Source organism: Oratosquilla oratoria, chromosome 26, assembly GCF_046742065.1.
Source record: "Oratosquilla oratoria isolate Oo_2021 chromosome 26, ASM4674206v1, whole genome shotgun sequence".
NCBI lineage: Eukaryota > Metazoa > Arthropoda > Malacostraca > Stomatopoda > Squillidae > Oratosquilla > Oratosquilla oratoria.
The window spans coordinates 22504204-22516268 of NC_134802.1; positions in this window are offsets into that span (position 1 = coordinate 22504204).

The window sequence follows — 12065 nt, forward strand, 5'->3', positions numbered from 1 at the left end:
AGGGAAGCTACGCTCGTGTGTGCGTATGTATGTATATACAAATACATGGAGGCTGATATCAAAGATACAAAAAATCTCGTTCGTATTTACCAGTATGGACTGTATTTTCAGTCTTTCAAATTATCATGAATGAATAGAAATTAATGTCACTAAAGTTGTTCGTGGGTTTTGACATTATGATAACAAGTGTGACAAGAATTATCTGTACGTTATTTTTTCGTTCCTAAGACCAAGGCTGTGGAACTGAAGACGGAATCGAAAAGTCAAAGTTTTAAAACAAATTTGCTTTTCTATAACAGTCGGACTCCGACTTCTGCTTGGTATAATTCAATTGATTTTTATTTCAAGATAGTAAATGATGCTACCCATTAACACGAACTTAATCAGTTTGAGGTTTAAAATAGCCCGATGATTCATTTGGTAGTGATGAACTGCCATTTTATATTTACAAGAAAAACAAGTCAAATTATCTTTATTATTTAGAGAGGAGTCGAAGTCGAGGGTTGGCCTAACGACTTCACAGCTCTGCTAGTGACAAGAGGCTATAATGCTTGTAAGGATAATGAGAGATTATTATTTACAAATATAATTCCACGTCTTCATCGGTCAGAGGTTCTTTTAAATCGAATAAAATTTCTTACAGACACACTAGAATATATTAGTCAGAATTTGGTCGTTTGCCCTTTGATTTGTCTATAAAATTCATTAATTCATTTATACATTTGTCTATCAATTTGTTTACCCAATCTTATTCGTATCTCATTTTCAATATATATTATCATCTATGTGTTTATTTTCTTCACTGAAGCGATTTGTTGTATCCTGAAAGCACGTAATGGTTTCAAAATAACTTCAAATCGTCCCCATGAAATTGATCGGTTCGAAGTCCGTCCGTTATGACTTCAAATAGATAAATGCCAAGAAAATAATATGCAATCATCACAATACTTTTGTGTCCTAAAATTACAAAATTGTACGAATAATGCACAAGAAAAACAAAGCAAAAACAAAGATGTTGCGAGTTGGAGATGGTGGGCAGACATGTAAACACTACGAAAGAAAAACATGTTGCCCAGGCTTACCTGCGATCACCAATGCCAAAGTAAAGAGTGACTCATAGCGACTGTCTAGAAGTGTATAAGAACAGGATCCGTGTGCAGAGACAGTCTATACTCTATACCTTAGGTTTTCTACTTTGGTTACTTTATATTTAATCTTCCACCACGATAGGAAGGAAGGTAGTCAAACAAGAAAACAAATAAATGTTATAGTGACTTTGAAAACAAATACTTGGATAAAAGATTTTTTTTAACTTATAAGTAAATGCAAAAAGAAAAAATCGCATATTCTAGGACTCCCAGCTTATTAAACTCAGTGTTACCAAGTGAATCATTTTGGTTTCATAAACACAATTATTTATATATTAAGATTGACGTTAAAATCATCGACGACAAAATTTAGACGGAGAGTAACCTTAAATTATTGCAGGTAAGGAATAACTCAGTATGCGGGATGACACGTGGAGAAATAAAATCGCCTGACGACATTTATCAGAAAGAGAAAATGCCACTGGGATGCAAAAGGTTAACGGTATAACTGATGACGTTACATCAATAGCTGCGCTTCAAAAAGTCCGTTTAGGGTGTGGCATGTCTAAATAATTTACTACTATCCATTCTGCCAAACCAACCTAAGTTACATGACTCTCTTTTTTTCCCTATCTATGAGTTATTTGAATGTTTTTCCATGTTCTGTAAATAGTTAAGGAAGCTGTATACTGAGTATATATATTTTCTAGGATTATAACAAAGATCTGAATAACTTCTATGACACGTGGCACAGCGCTTTTTCCACCATGTTGCCACGCCGAAGTGTCAGGTAAAATAGGTGTGATGAAGTGGATAATCGTGGTTGTAATTCTAAAAAGTGTTACTCATTGTACTATACAAATTCCTTTACTGTATACTAAAAATTGCATACAGATGAGAGAGAGAGAGAGAGAGAGAGGCTAAGGTTGCCTCACCTTGAACAGACTCCTTAGAGCGCACTGAATGACTGGTCGATCGTTCATGTTCGCTGTGTGTGCATGTATTCACATAAATGTTTATTTAACCAATCGAGTTGTACATAAAATGAGTCAAATTCATCTCACTTTGTTTCTAATTTGGTTCATAAACTAAAAATTTATTCTTCTCAAGACTGAATGTTCGAGGTGCTGTACCTCACTGTACGATGGCCATTGCCATGCGCGTATGTACAATGTAGGGTATTGGCGGTTGTTTACTGATATATACATACATGCATATATATATACATGCATATATATATATATATATATATATATACATACATGCATATATATATATATATATATATAGATATATGTATATATATATATATATATATATATATATATATATATATATATGCTGGTACATTGTGACAAGTAGATGAAGGAGGAAAAAGAAGTCACGGGTCTAGTTCTGAGTTTCTGACTTTATTCTTGACCGGTTTTGCTCTATGCTTCTTCAGGATTAAACTCAGAAACTCGGAACTAGACATGTGACTTCTTTTTCCACCTTCATCATATATATATATATATATATATATATATATATATATATATATATATGTATATATACAGTACATGTATGTATGTATGTATGTATTATCCATCTGGACAGATGATAGGAGGGTGGTAAAGAAACACACAAGTCAGGGTTAAGTTTATTCCCCTAACGTTTCGGCTTTACGCCTTCTTCAGAGAATAAACTCAGCTCTGACTTGTGTTTCTTTACCACCCTCCTTGTCTTCATATATATGTATATATATATATATACATGTATGTATATGTATATATATATATATATACATATGTATGTATATGTATTGTATATGTATATGTATATATATATATATATATGTGTGTGTGTGTGTGTGTGTGTGTGTGTGTGTGTGTGTGTGTGTGTGTGTGTGTGTGTGTGTGTGTGTGTGTGTGTGTGGGTGTGCGGGAAAACAAAAAGGAAAATGATAAGCTGTGAACCGAGCGCTTTTGTCTATTCAGACATCTTCAGCATGAATCTACGAAAGCCCTCGGTTCACATTTTATATTTTTTCTTTGTGGTTTTCTGCATACTTAGAATCACGAGTGTACGTGGTTTCTCCTGCATATGCATGTGTCTGTGTGTGTGTATTCGTGCATACATACTGTGTGTGTTCGTGCATAAATATGCTGGACAAATTTGAGCGTGATTTTGTGAGGATATGTATGTGTGTGTGTGTGTGTGTGTGTATTTGTGCCCACGGCACCGCCCCGAGCGAAATTTTCCACAAGGATAGAAGCACTGGATTTCCAGTCCAAAGCAATAATGTATGTGTGTGTATATATTCACACACACACACACACACACACACACACACACACACACACACACACACTCGGTGGCGCGGTTGGTAGAGTCTCAGACTGTCAGTACGGAGGTATCGGCGGTACCTGGTTCGAATCCTCCCCAGGGCTGAAATTATTTCAGTATCGCTGTGCTTCGAGTCGTTACTCCAACTCTCGTTGGCGGGGAGCTGTGTGTGTGTGTGTGTGTGTGTGTGTGTGTGTGTGTGTGTGTGTGTGTGTGTGTGTGTGTGTGTAAGGTCATAGCATTACCCATAGATCGGTCATACGAGCTCTAAGCTCTCTTCCGGGAGGGAAATAGCTGTCGATCACGAGTCCAACATGTGATCCAAAGACCAAGGTGAATCACACACACACACACACACACACACACACACACACACACACACACACACTCGTGGCGCTGTTGGTAGAGTTCCCGGCTGACACTACGGAGGCCTGGGTTCGAATCCCGCCCAGGGCTGAAATAGTTTCAGTATCGCTGCGCTGCGGGTTGTTACTCCAACTCTCGTGGACGGGGAGTTGGTGATGTGTGCGTGTAAGGTCACAGCATTACCCATAGACCGGGCATATATGAGCTCTGAGGTCTCTTCCGGGAGGGAAATAGCTGTCAATCACTAGTCCAACACGTGATCCAAGACCATGGTGAATCACACACACATATGAACACAAAATCAGGTTCAAATTTGCATTGTATATGTATATTACCTTATGGAGATCTCGGCGAACACGCCGCAGCTACAGGAACTGCCGCTGCTTCCTCCCCGGCCGTGCTGTCTCCTGTGAAGTGGTATACGGTAGTGTAGGGTGTTGGCGGTCATGTACACACACACACACACACACACACACACACACACACACACTTTCGTCGGATGGACGGCAAGAACTGGAATTCCGAAGAAAAAGGAAAATCTACGTGGATCTCAACGTCAAGGAAGTACCTTATTGTATTTATAGGGAAGGGGAAAGCTCGTGGTGTAGTGGGAAAGTGATAAAAAAGGAAAAGGGGAGGGATTATTAAGGGAAGGAAATGAGGAAGGAAATGAGGAAGAGGGGGACATGGTCCAGGAGGCCAGGCGTCTTGTAAACAAAAGACGGACCGATGATGACGATGATTTCGGTGATGACCGAACATTGGGAGAGTAGGTTCGGTAAAATGGCAGAGATTGCGCAGAGAGCTGACAAATTGGAAGAATTAGAGAAGGTGAACAAAAACCTAACTAAAGAAATAGAAGAATTAAAAAGACAGTTAAAAGAAGTAAAAGTGGAGAATGAGGAATTAAAAAAGAACAAAGAGAATTAAGAGTCCATAGCAAAAGAAGCACAGGGTTGGAAAAAAAATCCAAGAAAACAGTAAAGTTGCATTTACTGACATAATAAAACAGCAAATGAAAGAACAAACTGAAGACTCAGTTATCAAAGTGATGAGACAGAAGAAAAATATAGTAAGAGACTTGGCAGATAAAAAGAAATGTATAATTATATTAGGAATGGAAGAGAAACACAACCCAGATAGAACCACAAGAATCAAAGAGGAAAAAGAAAAAGTAAGCAGTTTACTAGAATTAGTTCAGGAAGATGAACCTGAAATCATGAAACTAAATGAAGAGATATATAGCCTCGGAAAATATAGTACAGATAAGACCAGACCAATCAAGATTAAATTCAGGTCACAAACGAAAGCAGAGAATATCTTATCCAAAACAGGGAAACTAGCAAACAGTGAACAATATAAAAAGGCATGGATAAAAAGAGAAATGAATAAAGAGGAAAGAGAGGAGGATAAAATGAAAAGACAGGAAGCTAAGGAAGAAAACGAGATGAGAGCAGAGACAGAAAAAGAGAAATTCTATTGGAGAGTAGTGAATATGAAAGTGAGGAGATGGGCCATACCGGAGAAAAACAAAGGGTAAACAGAAAATACAATGGAAGTAGCAGAAAATCAAGAGTGTCCTACACAAATATAGATGGATTAATAACAGGATTGAATGAACTGAATGATTATCTGAAGGAAAAAGAACCGGACATAATGGGAATTGTAGAGACAAAATTAAAAGGTCCACTACCACCCAACAGTGTAGGACATGATGCATATAATTATTGGATTAGAAACAGAGAGACAAAACAAGGGGGTGGAGTTATGTTCCTGACTAAGAAAGATAGCGACGTGAGGAGTGTCACATATGGAAAGAATACAGTAGAGATGATTATGATCGAAGTGGAAGACAGAGATAAGAAGAACAGAAAGATTGTGATAAATTATGTGCACCCAAAAACAGCCTCGTGGGAAGAGAGTGAACATAAAAGTATGTTAGAAGACACAAGGATAACATTAAATAAGATAATGGAAGATGGAGGAAGAACAGTTATAATGGGCGACTTTAATTGCAAAGTCTGCTGGGAAGAGATGACAGTAAAGGGTGGAGACGACTCATGGGGTAATGTTCTACTCGAGATGATTATTGACCATACAATGATACAATGGATACAGGAGAACACTAGGTATAGAAATGAAGAAGAACCATCGAGACTAGACCTAATAATCACATCTGAACCTAAAATTGTGGAAAAGATTGAATATAAGACACCAATAAGTAAAAGTGACCACATATTGATTGAACTGGAACTAAATGAGGAGAAATACATGAAAAGAAATGAACAATATAGAAAAGGAAGAATGATGTATGAAAAAACAAACTTTGATAAAATAAGATAATTCTTTCAAAAAGAAAACTGGGAAAGAATATACAAAGAAGAAACAACAGTGGAAGAGAAATGGAATATTTTGACAAAAAATTATAATAAAAAGGAGTGGAAAAGTATGTCCCAAGACAAAAACAAGAAAAAGAATATGTAAAGTGCTGGTACAACAAAAGTTGTAGGGAGTTAAAAGACAAAAGAGATAAAGCTTGGGCCAAATGGAAGAAAGACATAAGACCTGAAAAATGGAAAATATATACTAGTTATAGAAATGAATATGTACAAGTGTGCAGAGACGAAAAAAGAAAATATGAAAAAGATGTCATAGAAAAATGTAAAGATCAACCAAAACTATTTTACAGATTTGTAAACACAAAACTGAAAAACAAACAAGATTTAGAGAAATTAAGACAAGGAGGAGTTGAATACACAGAGGAAATAGAAATGGCAGAAATTATGAACAAGTATTTTAAATCAGTGTTTACAAGGGAGAACATACAACCTGGGGAGATCGAATGGAAAGAGAAAGTCCCCCCTATGAAAGAAATAGAAGTAACAAAGAATGAAATAATGAAACACTTGAGTAATCTTGATGTCAGAAAATCGCATGGACCAGATGAAATGGCAAACTGGATTTTGAAAGAATGCAGGAATGAACTGGCAGACAAAATACACAGCATAATAAACAGTTCCTTGAAAGAAGGAAAAGTTCCAGAAGATTGGAAAAAAGCAAATATAGTACCTATGTATAAAGGGGGAAATAAAGAAGGCCCTACCAACTATAGACCAGTCTCTCTAACAAGTACAATACCAAAAACTTGTGAAAGAATTGTCAAAAGTAGATGGGTAAAATATTTAGGAAAAAAACACAACAACAACGTGCTAAATCTAAGGCAGTTTGGATTCAGACAAGGACGATCATGCGTCACCAATTGAATATGTTTCTATTCAAGACTAATAGATATAATACAAGAAAGAGATGGATGGGCTGATTGTGCATTTCTAGACCTAAAAAAAGCTTTTGACAAAGTACCACATAAGAAGTTGCTTAAGAAATTAGAAACTGAGGGAGGAATACAGGGCAAACTGCTTAAATGGATGGAAGACTTTTTGCAAGAAAGAAAAATGAGAGTAGTGATAAGAGACAAACACTCAAATTGGGATGAAGTAATAAGTGGTGTTCCACAAGGAACAGTTTTGGCCCCAATAATGTTTGCTATATATATTAATATGGATGAAGAATTTGAAAGTTATATGAGCTTCTTTGCAGATGATGCAAAACTATTAAAAAAAGTGAACATGGAAGAAGATTGTGAGTCACTACAGAGTGATCTAAATAAAGTGTGGGAATGGAGTAGGAAGTGGGAGATGGAGTTCAACACAAAAAAGTGTAGTATAATGGAATTTGGAAAAAGCAAAAACAGAATAACAGGATCATATAAATTGGGAGAAGAAGGAATAAAAAAAAAGTACAAAATGAGAAGGACCTGGGAGGCATTGTTATGAATAATATGTCACCTGAGAAACATATAAATAAGATTTTTGGAGAGTTATAATTTGATAAGAACAATGGAAGTAGCAGAATGAAATGGAGTAGGAAGTGGGAGATGGAGTTCAATACCAAAAAGTGTAGTATAATGGAATTTGGAAAAAGCAAAAGCAGAATAACAGGATCATATAAATTGGGAGAAGAAGGAATAAAAAAAGTACAAAATGAGAAGGACCTGGGAGGCATTGTTATGAATAATATGTCACCTGAGAAACATATAAATAAGATTTTTGGAGAAACTTATAATTTAATAAGAACAATCAAAGTGGCATTTACATACCTGGATGAAGAAATGGTGAAGAAAATACTAATCACTTTGATAAGACCAAGATTGGAATATGCAGCAACGATGTGGTCACCAAGTACAAAAAAATGTATAAAAAAAACTTGAAAGAATACAAAGAGCAATTACAAAATTGGCACCAACACTCTCAAAACTATCATATGAAGAGAGACTAGCAAAACTTGAGCTACAGACATTAGAGCAAAGAAGAGAGAGAGGAGATTTGATAACTATTTACAGAATCATGAAAGGCATAGAAATTATTGATAGAGAGGATCTAATAAAATGGGATGATAGAAATACAAGAGGACACGGAAAGAAAATCAAGAAAGACGGCTATAGAAGAGATCTGAAAAAGAACAGCTTTCCTCACAGAGTAATAGACAGTTGGAACAAGTTAGATGAGAAAGTGGTGTGTGCAAAAACAATACATAAATTTAAAAATAGTTTAGATAAAATGAGATATGAAGACGGGATACCATGAGCATAGCTCCCCTTCCCGTAAAATACAACTAGGTAAATACACACACACACACACATACACACACACGACTCGATGGCGCAGTTGATAGTTCCCGGCTGCCACTACGGAAGGCTTCGAATCCCGACCAGAACTGAAATAATTTCAGTATCGCTGCGCTGTGAGTTGTTACTCCAACTCTCGTGGGCGGGGAGTTGTGTATGTGTGTGTGCGAGTAAGGTCACAGCATTATCCATAGATCGGTTGTATATGAGCTCTGAGCTCTCTTCCAGGAGAGAAATAGATGTCGATCACGAGTCCAACATGTGATCCAAGACCATGGTGAGTCATGGTGAATCACACACACCACTTGACGACGCAACGGTAGCGTTCGCGGCCACCACTACGGCGCTCCGGTTTCGAATCGGGCCCAGAAGTGAAATAATTTCAGTATCGCTGCGCTGTGAGTCTGTACTCCAACTCTCGTGGTTGGGGAGTTGTGTGTGCGTGTACGTGTAAGGCTATAGCATTATCCATAGATCGGATAGGGAAACAGCTATCGATCACGAGTCCAACACGTGATCCAAGACAGTGGTGAATCACACACACAAATATATTTATGTATATATATATATATATATATATATATATATTATATATATATATATATATATATATATATACTGTACAACCTACCATTCTAGGTTGCACAGCTAAATTCAATTTCAGAGTTGAGAGAAATAAACTAGTTTTAAGAGAGAAAATAAGTCTTGCAAAGATGAAGGATAATAATAAGAAATTTCAGTTAGAAATTAAAAATAGATTCGAAGCTCTAAAAACTAAAGAGGACACCGTCGAAGATATGAATTTGAATTTAGTGAATATCATTAGGGAATCGGCAGAGAAAGTAGGAAGTACAAAAAAGCACCAGAGAAAACAAATACTCCAAAGCTACAAATGACCTAATTAAAAGAAGAAGGACCATGCAGATTAAAAGCAGGAGAGACGAAATAGAAAGAGTAGAACTAAACAAGCTTATCAACAAAAAGCAGAGATCAGAGAAAAGAAAGAGAAACATGGATGAAATACAGGAAACTATTCAGAAAGGTAAAAGTATTAAAGCGACCGAGCGCAGACATGCTTTAGGAAGACAGCAAATGGTATGTTTGAAAGATAGAAATGGAAAAATTAAATGCAGAGACAGAATGGCAAAAATATTAGAAGAATTTTACCAAGAGCTTTACTCGTCGAAGACCATAGTTGAGTCAGGAAATTCATGTGTAAGCGTTAGTAGTGTACCAGAGATTACAACGGAAGTAGAATTTGCTCTAAAAATATGAAACGAGGAAAAGCACTTGAGGAAGATGGTATATCGATAAATCTGTTGAAAGACGCAGGGAAATTAGTTCATATTAAGTTAGGTCAGATGTACACCCAGTACTTACGTCGAGAAAGCGTTCCTGATGCGTGGTGCATTGCTATAATGATTTTGCCTCATAAAAAAGGAGACCAGAAGGACCTTAGTAACTATCGACCGATTAGCTTGCTATCAAATGTATATAAAGTATTCTCCAAGATCCTTATAAATAGACTAAGACAGGTTTTAGATGGAAACCAACCGAGAGAACAGGCAGGCTTTAGAAGCGGATATTCGACTCTACACCATTTGCAGGCGATGAACCAACTAACCGAGAAAACGACAGAATACAATATACCTCTCTGTTTAGCTTTTGTAGATCACAAGAAGGCCTTTGACTCGATAGAACAAATATCAATACTAAAATCGCTACGCAAGCAGGGTACAAACGAACAGATCATAAGAGTTTTTGAAAAGATTTATGCGAAAGGTACCGCTATAATTTGACTACATAAAGATACAGAAAAGATAAAGATCGAGAAAGGAGTAGGTTACGGGAAGGCAATAATATTTCACCCAAATTATTTACAGCTTGTTTGGAAGTTATTTTCAGAAGTTTAAGTCGGGAAGAGAGAGGTTAGAAGATTAATGACGAATATTTTAACCACCTAAGATTTGCGGATGACATTATTCTTATTTCAGAAAGAGCAGAAGATTTGCAAGATATGCTGAGCGATCTGAACAAGGAAAGTCTCAAAGTAGGTTTAAAAATGAATAAGAGTAAAACCAAAGTAATGTCAGCACGAAAGTTCAAAGTAAAAAAATTATAATCGATGGTGAGATTCTTGAAGAAGTTGAAGAGTACATTTATGATAATGAAATAAAAAGATGTATTACTATTGGTTGGAAAGTATTTGGTAAGTATGATAAAATCTGAGATGCTCTCTACCTTTATGTTTGAAACGTAAAGTTAACAATCAATGCATTCTGCCAGCAATAATTTACGGGTGTGAGACTTGGAAACTGACGAAGGCGATGGAAACAAAGCTAATGACTGCACAGAATGAGAATGGAGAGATCAATGATGGGGATAATGCTGAGAGACCGAAAGAGAGCAAGGTGGGTGAGAGAGCAGACTAGAGTGAAAGATATTGTGGAGACAGTAAACGAGAGGAAGTGGAATTGGGCAGGTAAGTTAGTGCAAATGACTGGTGAGCGATGGAGCAAGTGTGTTACTGAGTGGACGCCGCGAGATGGGAAGCGTGGAAGAGGAAGACTAGACAGGTGGAGAGACGAGATCGAGGAGTTTGCAGGAGTGACGTGCCAGAGGTTGGCGCAGCCGTGTGAATCATGGAATGCTATGGAGGCCTCTGTATGTAGGTGTGTATGTGTGTGTTGTTATCGATGAGTTATGCATATTTGCATTTTTTTAAATCTCTGCCATATACTTATGTTTTCACCTCTTTGGATAAGAAGAGAAATGTGGATAATAAACCTACATAGAGGAATCTGTTCGGAAATAAAGACGTATCCAATATGCCCAGTGCTGACTACAGTGGGTGGCTGATTTGGAAAAGGAATTTTGTATTCATGTAGTTGTGGATATGCTCATCTCAAAACTAAGAATCATAATTATATTAGTCAGTTTCAGCACAAGGATCTAATGTAAAACTTATTCTTCCAATGAATGATTAACCAGTTCTTCATTAGCCACTTCCCCTGAAGTGCCAGGCGCTGATTCATGTTTGTTCCCTATGCCGGGATCATATAGCAGCGCGACAGATTCGAATGTCAAAAATTTGTGATGAAACATTTATTACAAATATCTTAATTGTGAATCTATTTAAATATACTGCTTTATATATTTCATATCATTAAAGCTTAATATTTGAAGATATACATGGGGTTTTAACGGTGACACATTTGGACATTTGTGAATTTTATACAATGTTATGAGACTTATTGGTTGCATTTTCCGTTTGCACTGTCTAGAGTAGTTTGTAGTACCCCTACCCCACCCTGTTGATCTCTTCCCTTGAGTCAACACCTGTAACAAATGCCTTTTCTAGTGCTTATAACCTCCACAAGTCTAATGGTAACATAAAAACAAATTTATTTCCTACCTCACTATCTTTGAAACCAGTGACTACTTGATTACAAATGTTGAACCTGACTATTACTACCAACGTATTCGTATGGCATAAATATGTTTTGACTGTTGACACAACTATGTGATGTATATTTTTATTGCCAGTCCTATCTCTTCAGTCGAGGGGCTGATCACAAATTAAAGGTTGTATTTTAATGAAT